Below are 21,576 nucleotides of genomic sequence, written 5' to 3'. Positions count from 1 at the left end.
TGACCTTGTGATCTGCCCACCTCGGCTTCCCAAAGTGCTGGGATTACAGGCGTGATCCACCACACCTGGCCAGCATATAGATTTTTAGATCTTAAAGGAACCTTAAAACCTGATAATCAAAGCTAAATTTGGTAATTCAGATTCTCGTTTTATCACAGACAAGGAAACTCAGAGAACTTCTACAAATTTATGTTACTAGTCTAGACTCAAGATGAGAAATCAAGTCCTCTTCAGAGTTCTCCAAATTTGTCTGATCATATGAATCACCAGGGGACTTGTGAAATATGGATAAAACAAATTCTATCCACTCTGACCTACTAAATCGTAATCTTGAGGCATGGTGCCTGGGAATTTGTGTTTTAACAAGGCCCCAAGCAACATGAGTGTTTATGATCAGGTAATTTTGGGGGACATTGCATCTGGTTTGCAACTCACTCATCTTTCCATCTTGACACTTGCCCTTCATAATTGCCACAATTTATGGCATTTTAAAGACTAAAATGCTCACATTTTATAAAATTAATTAGGCAGAGGGTTTTGAATAGTGAATGAAGGCAAAGTTGTGGACTTAACCTTAATCATCCAATTTACCCTAATTTATGTTCAAGTTGAAGCACTTCAACTTTCAGTCTGTGTCAAATTATTGTGAGGTTGATTTTCATAAGGGTTCTTTTTAGCATGGCATTTGGTTTCTTGAAATCTGAAGACCTCTTGGCTACAGTTAACCCAGTGTATGCTCAATAATCTCTTCCTGGAGAATGTAAACATTCCATTATCCAGTCACCTTTGAAAAAAGACCACTTTCACCAAAAAAGAGCCTCATAACTCACATTTTATAGATGATGAAATGGGCACTCAGAGAAGCTAACTGATTCACCCAAGGTCATATAGCTGTACTGTGGCAGGGCCAAAACACAAACCTGTTCATCTATCTTGTGTTGACTGAGCATCTGCTTCCCCTGGGAAATACACTCACTGATGGGGATACAAAGGTGCAGAAGACTTGGTCTCTACCCCAAACGAAGCCCGGGTCTTCAGTTGCAAAATAAGTCAGACAGCCTGAAGATGCTGGGCCAACACTAATGTCACTTGAACTTCATCAGAGCAAGTAGCTTTTAATTTTGACTCCCATATTTATTAAAACAGTCCTTGGGACTGTTTCAGAAGAAAGAGATGTTGCAAAGTGTTATCCTAGAGACTTGCTTTGCTTGATCTGACAACCCTTACATATATTTATATTGTCAGTTAAAAATTGGGAAAGTTCACATTTAAAAAATCTAGACTTCTGGATTATATTGAAAAAAGAAAACAAAAACAAAAACACCTCAAGATCTCTTCTTACTGGACCAGCGTTCCCTTGCTGTGATAATTCTTTGGAGGTAAGGCGCTATTGCCTACTTTATTTGGGCTGGTGCTAGCCAATTCAACATAGTTCCTAACCAGCACCTTTTACTCACTCCTACTGCTTACCCTATTCCCAAAGTAATTAAGTTGGCTAAGCCTGGCAACTAACTTCCGGGGCCACAGTTGTTGTCTGAACCATGCTTGACGGCAGGTGGCAGCAGTAAGCTGTTTTATTACCGTTTCTCCTCCAAGTTGGAAGGATGTACTGCAGCCCCAGTCGGCTTCAGCGATTTTTCTTTCATTTCTCTGAAAAAACAAAACGAAAACCCAAGGTCATCAGGTTTTAGTTGAGTCATATTTTGACAAAGTAAGTTATGAAAAAGAGATTTAGTGTTAGTAGTGAGAAAAAGCCCATTGTGTGTAACAGGAATCTACCAGGAAAAAAAGCTGGCTGGCTACCAGGAAGAAAAGTCTTGAAGCTGAGAGACAGGGAAGCTGACTTGCAGCCACTAGTTGGGGAATCTCTTTCTCACACCACATAATGAAAATTAACTCAGATGAGTCATAGGCCTAAATGTAAGAGCTAAAACTTTAAAACCCTTAGGAAAAAAAACCATAGGAGTAAACGTTTGTGACCTTGGATTAAGAAATATTTTTTTAGACATAACACAAAAGCACAAACAACAAAAGAAAAAAATAGAAAAATGAGACATCAAAATATAAGACTTTTGTGTTTCAAGGTACATCATCAAGAAAAGAGACAGCCTCCAGAATAGGAGAAAACGTTTGTGAATCATTGATCTCATAAAGGACTTGTATACAAAATATATAAAGAACTCTTGTAACAGTACAATAAAAAGAAGACTGACCCAATTAAAAATGGTTAAAAGATCTGAACAGACATTTCTCCAAAGTATACAAAAGTTAATAAGCATATAAAAAGATGTGCAACATCATTTGTCAACAGAGAAATGTAAATCAAACAATAATGAGATACCACTTCACTCCTCATGGTTAAGGATGGCTACTTAGGATGGCTAAGATACAGACAATAACAAGTGCTGACACTGATGTGAAGAAGTGAGAAACTTCATAACTGCTGATGAGATTGTAAATGGAGCAACTGTTTTGGAAAACAGTTTGGCAATTTCTCAAAATGTGACCCGGCAATTCCATTCCTTGATATACAGCCAAGAGAAATGAAAACATGTACACGCAAGAGTTGTACACGGAGATAAATAGCAGCATTTGTTAACAATAGCCAAAAGATGAAAACAACATGTCTATCAATTGGTGAATGGATAAACAAAATGTGGTAAGCAGTGCCCCCTTATCTGTGGTCTTGCTTTCCGTGGCTGCAGTTATCTGTGGTAAACTTCAGTCTGAAAATAGTAAATGGAAAATTCTAGAAATAAGCAATTCATATGTTTTAAATTGCATACCATTCTGAGTGTGATGAAATCTGGCATCATCCCACTCTGTCCTGCCTGGGACATGAATCATTCCTTTGTCTAGCGTCTCCACACTATATGTTACCTACCTGCTAGTCACTTGGTCATCTCAGGCATCATAGAACTTATGTTCAAGTCATCCTTATTTTACTTAATAATGGCTCCAAAATGCAAGAGTAGTAATGCTGATTCAGATATGCTAAAGAGAAGCCATCAAGTGCCTCTTTTGACTCAAAAGGTAAAAGTTCTTGTCTTAATAAAGAAAGAAAAAAGATTGTATGCTGAGATTGCTAAAATCTATGGTAGGAATGAATCTTCTATCTGTGAAATTGTGAAGAAGGAAAAAGAAATTTATGCTAGTTTTGCTGTCACACCTCAAACTGCAAAAGTTATGGCCACAATGCCTGTTAAGGGCTTAGTTAAAGTGGAAAATTCATTAAATTTGTGGGTGGAAGACATCAATAGAAACATGTTCTGACTGATGGCAATTGAGTTCGGTACCATCGAAGTTTCAGGCGTCCACTGGGAGGCTTGGAATATATCCCCTCCAGATAAGGGAAGTCTACTGTGTATCCATACAACAGAGTATTATTCAGCCAGAAAAAGAATGAAATACTGATACATGCTACAACATGGATCAACTTTGAAAACATTAAGCTAAGTAAAAGAATCCAGTCACAAAATAGTTCTATTTATGTGAAATGTTCAAAATAGGTAATTATACGGCAACAAAAACTAGATTAGTGGTTGCCAGGGGCTGCAAGAAGAAATTGGAGTGACCCTAATGGATATTTATTTTTCCCCAGGAGAATTGCGAAAATATTCTGAAATTAGACTCAGCGAACGTACTAAAAGCAACTGAATTATACACTTTTAAAGAGTGAATTTTATGGTATGTGAATACAGTTATTCACATACAGTTATTTTTTAAAAAGGGAATGAGATGTTAGTCCCTTGCAGTGTGTCAGGATCAATGGTAAAAAAAAAAAAAAGTTTTATGACACTGAGGAAATATGGTTCAGTGTGGGTGATTTTTAGGTGAATGGATATGGGTTAAAGCAGCTGTGACTCTGGCTCAGACCCCCTTCTCCGGCTTTTGGAGGGTCTTTCTTATAACCTGGCTTTCTGTTGGGTTCCATCTTTGAGAAGTCCTGGCAGGAGATCTGTGAAAGGAAGGCAAAGGTCAGGGTGTTTAGTCACTCAGCTCACTCCCTGCAGGGTCTCTGTGGGATGGCTAAACTCACAATATTTAATAGATGACTCTCACAATATCTCCACCTCTCATCAGCTAACTTTGCCCACGTCCTCTCCTCCCTCCTACAGGACTAGCAGTAGTAATAACTTCACCATTATTCATCTGGGGTCCTCTACCATCCCTCGTGATTTTCCTATGCCCTACCCACGTATTTCATAATAGTCCTTTTATTAAATTTTCCTAAATTGTCTCATATGAATGTGCCATCTGTTTTTTTGCTACCACTCTGACTAATACACTCATTAGCCTTCACATCCATTATCTCAGTTAATTCTCACCACAACGTTATGAGGTAGATATTACTATTAACCCTGTCTTACAGATTTGCAAATATGAGGCTAAGAGAGTTTAAGTAACATGCCCGAGGACCTTCTGACTCTAGGACTGTGGCTTCAATACACTATATGAATTTGTTTCCTTTTTTTTCCCACTTTGGTGGTATCCCTGCATCCAGATCCAAGCAATCTGATACACTCTGACCAGTTTATTCTTCGCAAAACATTCATCCAAGGCCCTCTAGGATCTGGCTTCTGTCTATTTTGTATCTCCCCCTGCTTCTTCACTGTACAAGTATTCCAGTCAAGCTAAACTGAGCTATTCAATTTTTTCTAAACACACCTTATTAGTCCTACCTCATTCTTGTAATCATAAGGTGCCCCAACCCTGGATTTCTCTCCTCACCCCAGTCCCATATTCTTCTCTGCGGTTTTCAATTTTCCTTTTACTTTGAGGCCCAACTGAAATCCTCCTTCCTCCACAGAGTCTGGCTAATCCTGGTCTGCCACTTTCTAGTAAGTGACCTTAAGCAAGTCATCCTAACCTCTCTGAGTCTCAGAGAGTTTGAGCGTTAAATCAATTCTTGGTCCACTGATCTCAAAATACTAATATTTACTGTTCTCAAAATGGCCACCTAGCCTAGGGACTCTTCTTCTCTTCAACAACTTGATCAAGTTTTCACAGTGTTGTCTTGTGTTAAATATCTGCCTTTTTAAAATGGTTGCATAGTATGTGAACCTCTTTCCAATTTGGAGGACTTGTCCATTGCATTTTTTTTTTTTTTTTTGAGACGGAGTTTTGCTCTTGTTGCCCAGGCTGAAGTACAACGGTATGATCTTGGTTCACTGCAACCTCCACCTCCTGGGTTCAAGCGATTCTCCTGCCTCACTTGGCCTTCTGAGTAGCTGGGATTACAGGTATGTGCCACCACACCGGGCTAATTTTGTATTTTTAATAGAGACGAGGTTTCTCAATGTTGGTCAGGCTGGTCTTGAACTCCCAGCCTCAGGTGATCCGCCCGCCTTGGCCTCCCAAAGTGCTGGGATTACAAGCATGAGCCACCACACCCAGCCCATTGCATACATCGTGATGGAAGAAAAGGCCCTGCCTGCCACTACAGAGACCAAGAGGAGCCAGACATTCCTACTACCTTCTCCCAACTACAGGCACATGACCTAGGTTCAGCCACATGACTTAGATGTTTAGCTCCTTCCCAGGACTTTGAATGTGGAGGAGGTGGATACAGGGACAATTGGAAATTTCTCTCTAGCCATAGTTTCACCATCCTCCACAGGCTATAGCATGGTTTAGTATTAATAGTTTGAGAACTTCAGTGTGCAACAGAAACTCCTTGGCATGATATACGTATGTGGGGGTAGGGGGGCGGGGAAGTGTCTTTGTTAAAATACAGGGTCCGGTGCCCTACATTGACCTGCTAAATCAGGATCCCTGGGAGAGGGGCACAAAAATCTTTATTTTTCACAAACTCCTAAGGGCCTTGATGATGCTGATACCCACTAAAGTTTGAAAACCGCAGCTCTAGGACATCTGTAGATAATATGTATAATATGTTATTCGGGTCATATTCATTCTTTCCTTCTTTACCCGTAGCTGTACAGTATCTTTCATTATTTGGTTCTACAGAAGATTAGATCTGTTTTCTCTTTAGAGTCTTTTGCTTTATTTTTCCCCTAAGAATACTCTTTACATAACCGCCACCCAGCGTACGTTAAATACCCACCCCCCCACACACACATCCTGCTCTGACATGTTGAGACATAAACAGGGCTTATATGCCATCAATCATTCCTCTTATTTCTAATTCTTCTAAGAGCAGGAATTTGCTCAGCTTACATAAACCTCTTCCAAGTTCCCAGTCTTTTAAGAATTTAATTTACATTCTTGACACAGCATGGTTGGAAATGATGACAATTTTCAGTGCACTTTGCAAGACTTTTGTTATTTCTTTCACATAAATCCTATCGATTTTATGGGCATCTTTAATTTTTTGGTTTAGTGTAAACTGGATTGATGGTATGACTTTATCTCAGTGTTTCCAATCCTTTATCATACTAATGTTAACCACTTGATTTCATAGGTCATTCTGATTACTTCTCTTTCCTAAGACATTTGAAAATCTCTCCCCAGTCCCTGATCTTTCTTTACATATTGGAGGAAGACATTACTTTCTCTGCTATAGATCTTTTCAGGGGCACGTGCATTCTTCATAAATTGGATCTTTTATTACTTTGAATACAAAACCATAATAAGCCTTCTTGCCACACCTCTTGTCTTTTTGACATTTTTATTATAATCTTGGGTAAGTTAAAAATTAACATGGGTCTCTGTTCCTACTCTAAAAGAAGAAGATTGAAATTAAGGCTCTCTAAAGGACCTTCTAGACAGTTTATGCCTACAAAGCACTGGGGAGTTAGACATCAGAACTCAGCACTGGCAAGCAAATATGAAAGTTTCAGTAAGTCAAAGCATTCTTGAACATTATAGAGCAAGGTTTATAAAACTTGCCTCATACCAAGAATACATTCAGAAGATTGTTTTTTAAATGATGATTTTCTGCACTCTCCCATGCCCATAGATTCTGATTCAGCAGGTCTGGGATCAGGACTGGAAATTTACGTTTTTAAACAAGGGCCCCAAGCAATTCTTATAATCAGGTAAGCTTAGGAGACATTACTAAAAGAATGGAATATGATGCAGAGTTCTGTTTGTAAGCTTTATTTTTTATTGAAGTATAACATACATACAAATTGCATTTTTACAAAGTGAACACAACTGTGTAATCCACACCAAATCAAGAAAAAGAATATTACCAGCACCCTAGAAGCTCTCCAGTGTGCCCATGCTCCTTAACTACTTCATCTAATAGTAGCCACAATCCTCATTTCTCCCATCCAAGTACTAACCAGGTCTGACGCTGCTTAGCTTCCGAGATCAGATGAGACTGGGTGCGTTCAGAGTGGTATGGCCATAGACAGCACAATCCTCATTTCTAACACCATTGATTGGTTTTGGCTGTTTTTGGACTTTGTGTGAATGGAATAAAATACCATGTACTCTTCTGTGTTTGATTTCTTTCTCTTACTGTTATTTTTGTGAGTTTCGCATTGCTCCCTGAATGACAGTTATTCTTATTGCCATTCTGTTGCATGAATATACTACTATTTATTTATCCATTGTATTGTTGAATTGTTTCCATTTTGGGGCTACCATGAATAGTATGACTATAAACTTTCTTGTACATGTCTTCTGGTGCACAAATACACTCATTTCTTTTAGGTATATACTCAGGAATGGAATTGCTGGGTCACTGGATATGTGCATTCTTAGCCTTAATAGATACTGCCAAACAGTTCTCCAAAGTGGTTGTTCAAATTTTCACTCCCTTGTGCAGTGTATGAGAGTTCCAGTTTTTCCACTTCCTTGCCAACACATGGTTTTGTCAGTTTTTGATTTTAGGCATTTTATTGAGTATGCAGTGGTATCTAGTCATATATTTAATTTACATTTCCCTGATGACTAATGAAGTTGTTACTGCAGGGTTTTAAGGTCTGAAGAAAACTAGCATGTTCTCTGAAACCAATGAGAACAAAGACACAACACCAGAATCTCTGGGACACATATAAAGCAGTGTATAGAGGGAAATTTATAGCACTTAATGCCCACAAGAGAAAGCAGGAAAGATATAAAATCGACACCCTAACACCACAATTAAAAGAACTAGAGAAGCAAGAGCAAACATATTCAAAAGCTAGCAGAGGCAAGAAATAACTAAGATCAGAGCAGAACTGAAGGAGACAGAGACACAAAAAATCCTTCAAAAAATCAGTGAATCCAGGAGCTGATTTTTCGAAAACAGCAACAAAATTGATAGACCGCTAGCAAGACTAATAAAGAAGAAAAGAGAGAAGAATCAAATAGACACAATAAAAAGTGATAAAGGTGATATCACCACCGATTCCACAGAAATACAAACTATCATCAGAGAATACTATAAACACTTCTACACAAAAGGATATGAACAGACATTTCTCAAAAGAAGACATTCATACAGCCAACAGACACATGAAAAAATGCTCATCATCACTGGCCATCAGAGAAATGCAAATCAAAACCACAATGAGTTACCATCTCACACCAGTTAGAATGGCAATCATTAAAAAGTCAGGAAACAACAGGTGCTGGAGAGGATGTGGAGAAATAGGAACACTTTTACACTGTTGGTGGGATTGTAAACTAGTTCAACCATTATGGAAAACAGTATGGCAATTCCTCAAGGATCTAGAACTAGATGTACCATATGACCCAGCCATCCCATTACTGGGTATATACCCAAAGGATTATAAATCATGCTGCTATAAAGACACATGCACACATATGTTTATTGCGGCACTATTCACAATAGCAAAGACTCGGAATCAACCCAAATGTCCATCAGTGACAGACTGGATTAAGAAAATGTGGCACATATACACCATGGAATACTATGCAGCCATAAAAAAGGATGAGTTTGTGTCCTTTGTAGGGACATGGATGCAGCTGGAAACCATCATTCTCAGCAAACTATCGCAAGAACAGAAAACCAAACACCGCATGTTCTCACTCATAGGTGGAAACTGAACAATGAGATCACTTGGCCTCGGGAAGGGGAATATCACACACCGGGGCCTATCATGGGGAGGGGGGAGGGAGGAGGGATTGCATTGGGAGTTATACCTGATGTAAATGACGAGTTGATGGGTGCTGACGAGTTGATGGGTGCAGCACAGCAACATGGCACAAGTATACATATGTAACAAACCTGCACGTTATGCACATGTACTCTAAAACTTAAAGTATAATAATAAAAAAAAAAATCCAGAAGAAATGGATAAATTCCTGGACACACACACCCTCCCAAGACTAAACCAGCAAGAAGTGGAATCCCTGAATAGACCAATAACAGGTTCTGAATTTGAGGCAGTAATTAATAGCCTACCAACCAAAAAAAGTCCAGGACCAGACGGATTCACAGCAGAATTCTACCAGAGGTACAAAGAGGAGCTAGTACCATTCCTTCTGAAACTATTCCAATCAATATAAAAAGAGGGAATCCTCCCTAATTCATTTTATGAGGCCAACATCATCCTGATACCAAAGCCTGCCAGAGATACAACAAAAAAGAGAATTTTAGACCAATATCCCTGATGAATATCGATGCAAAAATCCTCAATAAAATACTGGCAAACCGAATCCAGCAGCATATCAAAAAGCTTATGCACCACGATCAAGTTGGTTTCATCCCTGGGATGCAAGGCTGGTTCAACATATGCAAATCATTAAATGTAATCCATCATATAAACAGAATCAAAGACAAAAACCGCATGATTATCTCAATAGATGCGGAAATGGTCTTCGACAAAATTCAACAGCCTTTCATGCTAAAAACTCTCAATAAACTAGGTATTGATGGGACATATCTCAAAATAATAAGAGCTATTTATGACAAACCCACAGCCAATATCATACTGAATGGGCAAAAACTGGAAGCATTCCCTTTGAAAACTGGCACAGGACAAAGATGCCCTCTCTCACCACTCCTATTCAACATAGTGTTGGAAGTTCTGGCCAGGGCAATCAAGCAAGAGAAAGCAATACAGCGTATTCCAATAGGAAGAGAGGAAGTCAAATTGTCCCTGTTTGCAGATGACATAATTGTATATTTAGAAAACCCCATTGTCTCAGCCCAAAATCTCCTCAAGCTGATAAGCAACTTCAGTAAAGTCTCAGGATACAAAATCAATGTGCAAAATCACAAGCATTCCTATACACCAATAACAGACAAACAGAGAGCCAAATCATGAGTGAACTCCCATTCACAATTGCTTCAAAGAGAATAAAATACCTAGGAATCCAACTTACAAGGGATGTGAATGACCTTTTCAAGGAGAACCACTGCTCAACGAAGTAAAAGAGGACACAAACAAATGGAAGAAAATTCCATGCTCATGGATAGGAAGAAACAATATTGTGAAAATGGCCATACTGCCCATGGTAATTTATAGATTCAATGCCATCCCCATCAAGCTACCAATGACTTGCTCCACAGAATTGGAAAAAACTACTTTAAAGTTCATACGGAACCAAAAAAGACCCTGCGTTGCCAAGACAATCCTAAGCCAAAAGAACAAAGCTAGAGGCATCATGCTACCTGACTTCAAACTACACTACAAGGCTACAGTAACCAAAACAGCATGGTACTGGTACCAAAACAGAGATATAGATCAATGGAACAGAATAGAGCCCTTGGAAATAATACCACACATCTACCACCATCTGATCTTTGACAGACCTGACAAAAACAAGAAATGGGGAAAGGATTCCCTATTCAATAAATGGTGCTGGGAAAACTGGCTAGCCATATGTAGAAAGCTGAAACTGGATCCCTTCCTTACACCTTATACAAAAATTAATTCAAGATGGATTAAAGACTTAAATGTTAGACCTAAAACCATAAAAACCCTAGAAGAAAACCTAGGCAATACCATTCAGGTCATAGGCATGGGCAAGGACTTCTTGACTAAAACACCAAAAGCGATGGCAACAAAAGCCAAAATAGACAAATGGGATCTAATTAAACTAAAGAGCTTCTGCACAGCAAAAGAAACTACCATCAGAGTCAACAGGCAACCTACAGAATGGGAGAAAATTTTTACAATCTACCCATCTGACAAAGGGTTAATATCCAGAATCTACAAAGAACTTAAACAAATTTACAAGAAAAAATCAAACAACTCCATCAAAAAGTGCGCAAAGGATATGAACAGACACTTTTCAAAAGAAGACATTTATGCAGCCAACAGACACATGAAAAAATGCTCATCATCACTCGCCATCAGAGAAATGCAAATCAAAACCACAATGAGATACCATCTCACACCAGTTAGAATGGCAATCATTAAAAAGTCAGGAAACAACAGGTGCTGGAGAGGATGTGGAGAAATAGGAACGCTTTTACACTATTGGTGGAACTGTAAACTAGTTCAACCATTGTGGAAGACAGTGTGGCAATTCCTTAAGGATCTAGAACTAGAAATACTATTTGACCCAGCCATCCCATTACTGGGCATATACCCAAAGAATTATAAATCATGCTGCTATAAAGACACATGCACACATATGCTTATTGCAGCACTATTCACAATAGCAAAGACTTGGAACCAATCCAAATGTCCATCAATAATAGGCTGATTAAGAAAATGTGGCACATATACACCATGGAATACTATGCAGTCATAAAAAAGGATGAGTTCATGTCCTTTGTAGGGACAGGGACATGGATGAAGCTAGAAACCATCATTCTGAGCAAACTATCACAAGGACAGAAAACCAAATACCACATGTTCTCACTCATAGGTGGGAACTGAACAATGAGAACACTTGGACACAGGATGTGGAACATCACACACTGGGGACTGTTGTGGGGTGGAGGGAGGGGGTATAGCCTTAGGAAATATACCTAATGTAAATGACGAGTTAACGGGTGCAGCACACCAACATGGCACATGTATACATATGTAACAAACCTGCACGTTGTGCACATATACCCTAGAACTTAAAGTATAATAAAAAAATAAAAAAATAAAACTAGCTAAAATAACAGCTTGATAAGCATTCCATTAATCAAATTTTGCTTTCCTGATGGCTCTTAGTAGAGTATATGCCACATTTGAGTTGTTAAATAAATGTTTGTTGGATGAGTGTCCAGTGAGTAAAATAAAGGAAAGGATTCTTAACTGTTGCTTATAACTCTTCAGTTGACTTCACCAAGCCTTCAGAGCTTTGTTGAAGGGAAGAGCTGTGGAAAACCATTATTTAATGATGTAAAGGATCACAGCTGTTCAGCGATTCAGAGAAGACTAGCAGAAGCCTAGAAGACTGCAAGGTAAGTTATCAATAATTAAAAGGCCAGATTGGGTAGTGAAGAATCAGTTGAGAATTGCAGTGGAGAATTAACAAGTAGGGACTAAAATGTAAACTTCTTGTTTGTATCTCTTTAAATTATTCCATATAATGTGTATATTTCATATGTATAATTTGAGGCTAGTGAATACCACCAGTGCTCTAGTCATTTTTCAACAGATACTTATTGAACACCTACTAGATACCAGGCATTGTGTTAAATAATGGTAAAATGAAAAGAGTATAGGCTTTGGACATCAGTACACCTGGGTTTGAATCCCTGATATTCTGCAAGTTATTTGGCCTCTCATAGTCTTAACTTCCTCATTTATAAAACATAATTGTAATGCTTATCATGCAGGTTGTTGTGAGGATTAAAGAAAGGAAAGCATGTAAAGTGCCCGGTACATGAAAGGCACATAATACCTTAGTTCCCTACAGCACTTATCAGAGTGTGATTTATATTATAAGAGTATGCATTCTGTCTCCCCCTTCAGATCGTGAGTTCCTTAAGAGGAGGGGGAATCCCACTCATCTTTGTAGCCTTCAGACCCTAACAGAGTTCCTGGAATGTACTGAAAGTTAAATAAATGTTTGCAGAATTAAAGATCCACTCCCTTCTGTCCAGAAACTTACAAGCCAATAGGCAAGCTAAGAGATTCACATAAATAACTATAGTAGAAGGCAGAATATAATGACTAGCATGTGAAAAGTACAAGCAAAGTGCTTTGGAAGCTGAGAAGAGGGAAATGAAAACGTCTGAATGTCTGACTGTGTAGGTCAAAGAAAGCTTCATGGAGAGAACCTGAAAGATAAGTAAAATTTTTAATAGACAAATATAATAGGAAAGACATTTCAGGCAGAGGGAGCGCTGTTAGCCAAGATTATGAAGTGTGTTATTATAAAATATAAGCTTTTTATTTTAAAAGTTTTATATTTTCAGAAAAATTGCAAAGCTAGCACAGAGTTCCTGTATAGTCTGCACCCAGTTTTCCCTATTTTAACATCTTACATTAGTATGTTATATTTGTCACAATTAATGAACCAATATTGATATATTATTATGAAATAAAGTCCTTTACTTTATTCATATTTTCATAGTTTTTATCTAATATTGTTTTTCTGTTCCAGGACCTCATTCAAGATACCACAATACATTGAGTTGTCAAGTCTAAATGTTGGGCTTCTCTTGTTTGTGATATTTCTCAAATTTTCCTTGTTCTTTATGAAGTTGACAGCTTAATGGAGTACTGGTAAGGGATTTTTTAGAATGTCTCTCAAGTGAGATGTGTCCAGTGTCTTTCTCATGATTAGATTGGGGTTACGTGTTTTGGGGAGAAGGTCACAGTGGTAAATACCATTTTCATTACATTATATTAAAGGTACATACTATCAACATGACTTATTCCTGTTGATGTCAACCTTGATCACCAGGTTGAGGTAGTATGTGTCAGGTTTCTTCACTATAAAGGAATACTTTTTACCCTCTTTTCATACTCTACTGTTTGGAAGGAAGTCACTATGCACAGCCCACACTTAGATAATTGAGAGCTATGCTTCACCTCCTTGAGAGTATCTACATAAAATATTTGGATTCTTCTGCATGGAGACTATTTATTCATCCATTTATTTATGGCAGTATGAACACCTACTTATTTTATACTTAGAGTTATAATCCAATAATACATTTTATTCTGTTGTTTAAATTGCTCCAGCTTTGGTTATGGGGAACTCTTTCAGTTGGCCTTTATATCTCCTTGAGATACCCTCATCATTGTGGGATTTTTTTAGTGCTTTGTTACGGAGAATGGTTTTGGAAACCATGATCTAGGCACTAGGCGTGCTCATTGCTACTGGGATGTTAGGTTCACTTTTAAATAATTTGCAGCAGTGGAAGAGCTTTCTATTTCCTCTTCCTGTCAGATGAGAATTTATTTGGGTCATATGTTACTTTTTTCTACTTTATGATCTGTGATGCCGTTTTTCCTTTCCCTAAGTAATCAGCCTCATTACCTAGGTCTAGTGACTTCAGAGTAGCAGGGAAAGGATTGATAAAAACCTTTATTTACACCAAATGCATGCATGCACATCACAAGTATTTTATCCTTGTTCAATAAGATAAGAGGGATTTTCCTTAGGTGCCAACAGCTTTGTCATTCAACTCCCTGTCCCAAGAAACAGGCACCAAAAAGTTGTTTTATTTTATTATTTGCAATTTTATAACCTATTCTATAACACAGACCTCTTAGAAATACATTTTGCAAAAACCACACTAAATTGTTCAATTTGCCTATTTTTCTTTTAAGAAAACATTTTAACTATCAGAAATAGAATGGATTTTCTGCAGATTCAAAAGAACTCCTCTTTCTCTCATACCCATTTGAAACATTTGTAGATGCAAATTTATCTAAGATTTAGATGTTATGTATCAAGCAACTACAACATGTATAGCATTTGTAGTCTACATTTTACTGTTTGACCCTGAAAATATCATGTTGGGAGACAGTTCTCCATGAGTTTTTCTTGTTCCTGCATGTCTTACAAACAAAACACCGATTGCCCTTTGTTCTGGACTATCTTTTCAAGGATTTTTATGATACGGCTCACATGACTGGAGGAACACCAGGACCCTTTGTCTCACGCTGATTTAAATAAAACAACACGGATACACGTGGAGTGATTTTAAGGAGTGGAGAGTTTAATAGGCAAGAAAGAAAGAGGCTCCCTGTACAGAGACAGAGGGAGGGGGGCTCCAAGCAGAGAGAGGAAAGCCAGAGTGTGGCAGAAAACGGTTATATTAGGAGGCTGGAGGAGGTGGTGTCTGATTTACATAGGGTCCAGGGGATTGGTTTGACTAGGTATGTCATTCATGTAGCCCGCAAAAAAACTGTCCCTCCCACCCTAGCCTTTTAATATGCCAATGCAGGGTGCCATGATATTCTACACATGTGGGGATATCTGGGGGTGGCTGTGATGCTAGGCACAAGTGGTGACAAGAAGAAGGTGGGAATCGCCATATTGGATGGACTCAGTTTCTAATGGCCTGTATTTGCATATCAAAGCTTGCCGGCCTGGCCCATCAAGCAGTTTTTCTGCTAGACAAGAAATGTTTCTGGAGCTGGTTTAAAAGGAAAAAAAAAAAAAAAAAGCCTTACCAAGGATCCGTTATCCTCTCTATCTGCCTAAAATAATTTCTTAATAACTCCTTTAATATTTGTATAGGAAACAACCTTACAAGATAGGGAAGGTATCTTCCAAAGGAAGAAAGCCCAATTTGCTTATAGCCTTAGAACACAGAAATAGTGATTCCCTCTGAAGCAAAAGACAGGCATAAAAATTTTGTGTTCCCTAAGCTTAGATTTTTTTCCTTTTAATGCGACCCAGTGAGTGTGAAAGTGTCATTTTTCCCTCTTCCTGTTACCCTGTAGGAACAGAGGCTTGAAAACCCAACATGAAATGCTGATACTCTGACTACTGCTATTGCCTTAGTAATAAACAGTCCTTTGTCTCTACCCTAGGAGTACTACATAGTTTACCAGCATCTATAAAACTGTGGCAAACTAAGTTTCATAGTTATTCACAGTTCTTAACAGTTTTGATGATGAGGTGGTGATGAGTTGGCAATGATGCTGATAGAGACAAGATTTTCTATAAGAGGAAGAATGAGGGCCTTATAGGCTAATAAATGGGATTTGGGGGCAAATCTATGTGAATCAGTAGCAGCTTGTTGACCAAATTTTATAGTCAACCATGCAATAAATGGTTCGTTACTTTATTTCCTGTGAAGCATTGGGGAGGTGATTATAGGCTGATAATTGGAAAGTGAGTTTAAAGACCTCTGCGTGAATAGTGGTCTGGTTGTTACTAACTCTCCTATGCAAAAGGGATGTCTTCATTAATCTGGTGGTTACCCTAAGGCCCACTCCACTATAACCATCAGCACTAAGATGCAACCTGGATGGGCATAAGTTCTTGCCCTTTTTAGACAACAGTTAGAAAACCACTGTGGGTACAAACTAAACTAAGGGAGGAGACCACACCCATATTGTCTTATGCCCAGTTTCTGCCTTCAGAGAAAGAAGAAATAAAAACCAAAAGGCAGAAATGAAATCCACAAGCAGACAGCCCGGTGCCACACCCTGGGCCTGATAGTTAAAGATTGACCCCAACCTAATTAGTTATGTTAGCTATAGATTACAGATACTGTATAGAAAAGCACTGTGAAAATCCCTGTCCTGTTCTGTTCCATTCTAATTACCAGTGCATGCAGCCCCAGTCACGTACCCCCTGCTTGCTCAGTCGATCACGACCCTCTCACGTGGACCCCCTTAGAGTTGTGAGCCCTTAAAAGGGACAGGAATTGCTTACTTGGGGAGCTCAGTTATTGGAGATGTGAGTCTTGTCGAAGCTCCCGGCTGAATAAAGCCCTTCCTTCTTTAACTCGGTGTCTGAGGGGTTTTTGTCTGCGGCTTGTCCTGCTACAAAACCAGGTGATTTTTTAAAATGTTGACTGCTTCACTTAGGAGATTGGGTTTGTGGGCAATGTAATGCTTGTTAAGGAAGAAAAGCAATAGCTGGGCCATCTTACAGGTCAACCGCTCCTTCAGCCTATCAATTCAACCTTATAACCTGGCTGCTTATAAGAACATTTAGGTACTCTCTGAGAGATTTCCTTGAGACAACCAAACTCCCATGGAAAACCATAGATGAGGTATTTACTAGTAGTCAGGATCTTATTGGCCTGGATTGGGTTCATGATGTTGATGAAGGTGATCCACTGGAGAATGAAAAATTGATCCAAATAAATCTAGATAAATTCTGGTGACCAGCCCTGCTGTTTTAGAAAATTCTCTTCACTCTAATAGTGAAATTGGCCCCAAACTTAGAAGATGTTATGGCAATGGTGCTCTAGATGTCCTGGATTAAAGCTGACTTTAAGGCAATTTGCTGTTGTTTAAGTGAAGCCTAGGTCAGCCAGAGGATGTAAATCTCACAGTCCAAACCAGAAAGCAACGTGTCTGTTGCTATGTCTGTGGCTGCTGTTCTTGAGGCTAAAATAAATGGTGTCAGTTATGAGGGACTTGCTACTCAATATAAAGCATTAGACAAATTGAAAACATTGGAAATTCATTTGGTTGAGTCATGAGTTGCTGCCATGCCAATAAAAACTAAAAGTTAATGCAAAGCCTTGTTGAATGACACAGGGCTTCTCTTTCCTTACATGCCATCTGATCCCTCCCCATGCACCCCAATCTCAACTGTTTTAAAAATAAAAACAGAAATGTGACTGATTCCAAGGGGGATAAAAGGCCATAGACACTCATCTGAATATTCTGGGGAATTTGGGGGAGGGGAAGGACTCGAACTTCAATGGTTTTACTGGATATGGGTGCTGAAGTCACTATTCAACCTGAACCTGTGGAAGGAAAATGTGCCCAGATTCAGGTAATAGGGTTTAAGCAGGGTTTGCATTGGGGCCAGAAAAGCAATATCAGCTTCTAGGTGGGACCCTTTAGGCCAGTTCAATATACTATGATGCTGTTTCTGCATCTGAATGTATAGTAGGAATTAATGAACTATATTCTTGTACTTCTTTGTCTCATAAGTGGGGATTCTCTAAATTGTAAAGAGCTACATGTAGAGAAGTGGTAGTGAGACACTTTAATTGCTTTCTTCCCCTACTGTGCCGTCCAACAAAGACAGTATAGAATCCCTGGAAGAAGAGGAATTGTCTTGACTAATACCTAAAGGCAGCAGAGGTAGTAAAAGATACAATATTTCAACACAACAGTCTTGTATGGCAAGTGAAAAAGACTAACAGAAGCAGGAAGCCTACAGTGAATTATTACCCATCAGATTCAGTTTGTGACTGTAGTTGAATTCATTACATGGAATTATGCCACTTAGTGTACTGTTTTGAACATTGCCAATGACTTGCTCTGGATAGAGCAAGAGGCATCAAAGATCCAAGATCAAGAAAAGTTTGCATTCATGTAGCAAAACCTCAAACATGTATTTGTAGTCTTCCTCTAGGGATACCTAAACTTCCCTGCCATTTGATGCCAGCGAATAGGTCAGGATTTAGCATGGTGCCTCTACCCTCTGAAGTCCATAGTTTTCATGCTATAGATGGTGTCCTGTTGATTGCTAAGTCAGACGCCTCAGTCTCAATAGCTCTGACTTTGGTGTTATCACACCTTTGCAAATAGAAAGGCTAGTAAACTCCAAAGAAATGTAGGGGTCTACTTGCCAAATGAAGTTTCTTGGGACAATGTGGGCAGATTCACAATGCTTAATCCCTCTGGCAATCAAGAAAAAGCTGTTTTTTCTTAAGCCCCAGGCATCAGAGAAAAAAACCTTCTTTGACTCTTTGGGTATTGAAGACAGTATGTGTCTCTCTTGGGCATTCTACTTGGTCCTTCATATTAGCTATCCTTCAAATCAGCATCCTTTGAGTGGGTCCCTAGTCAAAAGGCTGAATTGGAATCTTTTCAGTAAGCTGTGCCATGCTCTCTATCTTTGGGTCCTCACAATCCTAATGACCCCTTTAAGCTACAAGCCTCTGTGACTGATTATTTTTCCAATCAGATCATCTGGCAAAGGGAGGCAACCTATTATCCTTTGGGGCTTTGAACCCACTGTTCCCCTGATAAAGCTACCACACACGCCTCTTTTGAAAAGTAGCTATTAGCTTACTATTGGGCTCTTGTCAAAATTGAACACCTGACCCAAGGAGGCCTTGTGACTATCCAGATTGATATTTCCACTTTGGGGTGAGTCAACTTAGACTCAATGACTAATAAAGTGAGGAAAACTCAACGAGCCTCACTTTTCAAATAGAAAAGGTGAATTCAAAAATGCAGCCAGCCTAGCTCCAGCAGCATCGTGGCTTTACATGACAGAATGGCAGCTATCCCTGAGGGGGAAAATTTATTCCTCACTCTGCCATCTGAAGCAAAGCCACTGGTTCCATGGAATTCTCAATTCACATAGCTTTCCCAAATTGCTGGGCCTGATTCACTTATACTTACAATAATCTGAAACCAACGGTGTCCACTCGTCTGTGACAACTGTTCAACTTCAGTTTCTGCTATACAGAGCTGAAAACGGACACGGCCACTCTACTTAAAGGACAGAACTCAAGGTCATTCTCATACTCTGGCCAATACTGTTCTTGATGAACATTGTTATATTTTTACTGTTGTCAATGGCCTAGCTGTTTGGTCTGCCACTTGGAAAACTAGAGACAGACAGATTAAAGACTTCCCTCTTTGGGACTGAAAGCTGTGGAAACTATTTACAGCTACTGACCACACTGTCAGAGTCACACAAGTAGATGTCATGTGAAGGCTCATTTTCTGATGAGACTGACTGTAATCAAGCTGCTGTTCAGGTCTGCACTGACCAGATTGCCAGAAATGCTGCCTGTATCACATGTACCATCAGAGACTGGGCACAAAGTAAAGGACTTGATGTTCGTATTGCAGAGGACACCACTGCATGACATACTTGTGATCCCTGCCAAAAGTTGACCTAGTTGCTTCATGGTGAGGGAGGATACCTAGGATAGGGCCCTGCCCATTTCTGGATTAGCTACATCGAACCTTTGGCCCCACCTCAAGACTATCAATGGTACCTCACCTCTATTGACACGTTTTTCACATTATGGTACTGCTGTTCTAGTCCAACCAACTGACTCCAGCCACACTATTGTGGCTCTTGAAAAGAATCTCAGCATTCCAGACAATTTGAAATCTAACGATAGTTCATCCTTTTTGGCAAAAGAAACCAAGTGTTTAGGGAAACGTCACCAGTGGATAATGTAGCCTTCAGAACACTGCAGATATTGCTCCAAAATGAGAGTAATTTGATTACTCAGAGGAGTTTGCTGGAGGGATAACTGACTTGCTAATTATGTGCATCCTGTGGATAATTTTCTCTACAATGAGAGCCTTTCAATTAGAAATTGTGGTATAAAATTTGTCCTTGGCTTTAGCTAAAGTGATAAATGATACCACATTGGCCCTGGAAGTCATTCGGGTAAAGTTCAACTTATTGGTCAGGGTTGTTATAGAAGATAGACCCGCCCTAGAATTCCTCCTAAAGGACAACAGTAACTCTGTGAAATTACTAATATATCCTGCTGTACTTGTATTAATACTCTAGGCAAAGTGGAAAGGTCAACACAGAAACTTAAGGGGAAAGCCATTTGGCTTTCTAAGGTCGTTTAAAGGATTTGTTTAGCTGATTGGGTTTGGAATTCTGAGGGGCACGGTTGAAGTCAAGACTGCAGGTTGCCCTCATCCTGCTGCTTGGAATCCTGTTGGTGGCAGCCTTAATTAAATGTTCTATGAGACAAATTGAACAGATTTAGTCCCAGTCTCTGTCAGTGAGAGTAGTCAGAGAGGCTGATGGAGCGGTATACTTATGGGGAAATTTACCAGAAGCTAAGATTGTGTAAAAATGAAGAGCAGATATTGTTGGGAGACAATTCTGCATAATGCTCTTGAGTCTCTGCATGTTTTTTCAAACAAGGAGCTAAATGTCTTTTGTTTTGTATTATCTTTACAAAAATATTTGTATAGCAAATGGCCTTAGAAGATAGAGCTAGTTTCTCCATCAGGATCAGAAAGCAGGCATGCTTTTTGTTTAGTATGATAAACATTATGTCTTTAACTGAGGCAAAAGGGTAGGCATATTGCTGCCCATTGTGAAACATTAAGGTTCTCTAAATTCAGGGTTTGTCTCCTATAATGCAACATGTTATCCTGTAATGCATATAGATGCCATCTGAACCTCTTTACCTTGTCCTTTGGAAATTGGAGCTCTGGGAACTAGTGTAAAAATGCTGATATTCTGGTTACTTCCATAGCTATGAGTAATAAACTTTCTTCACTGGCTGGGGAGTCTCATTTTTTTTGAGACAGGGTATCACTCTGTCACCCAGGCTGGAGTGCAGTAGTGTGATCTCAGCTCACTGCAGCTTCAACCTCCAAGGTTCAAACGATCCTCTAGAAATTTTAAAATTTTTGGTAGATATGGGGTTTTGCCAGGTTGCTTAGGTTGGTCTTGAATTCATGAGCTCAAGTGATCCATTTGCCTCAGCCTCCCAAAGTGTTGGCATTACAGGTGTGAGCTACTGTGCCCCACCAGGAGTCTCATGTCTTCTACCAGCATCCATCAAACTGTCACCAGATGACTTGTTAACTTGCAAGTAGGGTAAAAATCTCAGACTTTTCTCAGTTCCTGATGAGACCCCTGTGTAGTAGGCACGGCTGTTCCCATTTTACA

At 39.2% G+C, this 21,576-nt stretch overlaps 1 protein-coding gene across 5 annotated transcripts in view; it reads right to left on the bottom strand.

Moving 5' to 3' along the window:
• The window catches only part of LOC105499752 (RAB9B, member RAS oncogene family), an 85,545-nt gene that overhangs the window by 25,741 nt on the left and 38,228 nt on the right, over positions 1 to 21,576 (bottom strand). For 2 of the 5 annotated variants that reach the window (XM_071088409.1, XM_071088411.1), the window contains exon 2: positions 1,582 to 1,650. The exons of the other annotated variants lie outside the window; for them this stretch is intronic. The gene's annotated coding sequence lies outside the window, so the exon portion shown is untranslated. The remainder of the gene's footprint in view (positions 1 to 1,581; positions 1,651 to 21,576) is intronic. 5 annotated transcript variants of the gene reach the window in all.

The sequence above is a fragment of the Macaca nemestrina genome, chromosome X (assembly GCF_043159975.1).
Source record: "Macaca nemestrina isolate mMacNem1 chromosome X, mMacNem.hap1, whole genome shotgun sequence".
In the NCBI taxonomy this organism is placed as follows: Eukaryota; Metazoa; Chordata; class Mammalia; order Primates; family Cercopithecidae; genus Macaca; species Macaca nemestrina.
The sequence above is the reverse complement of the archived record's forward strand: the minus strand, read 5'-3'. Positions and strand labels throughout refer to the sequence as shown.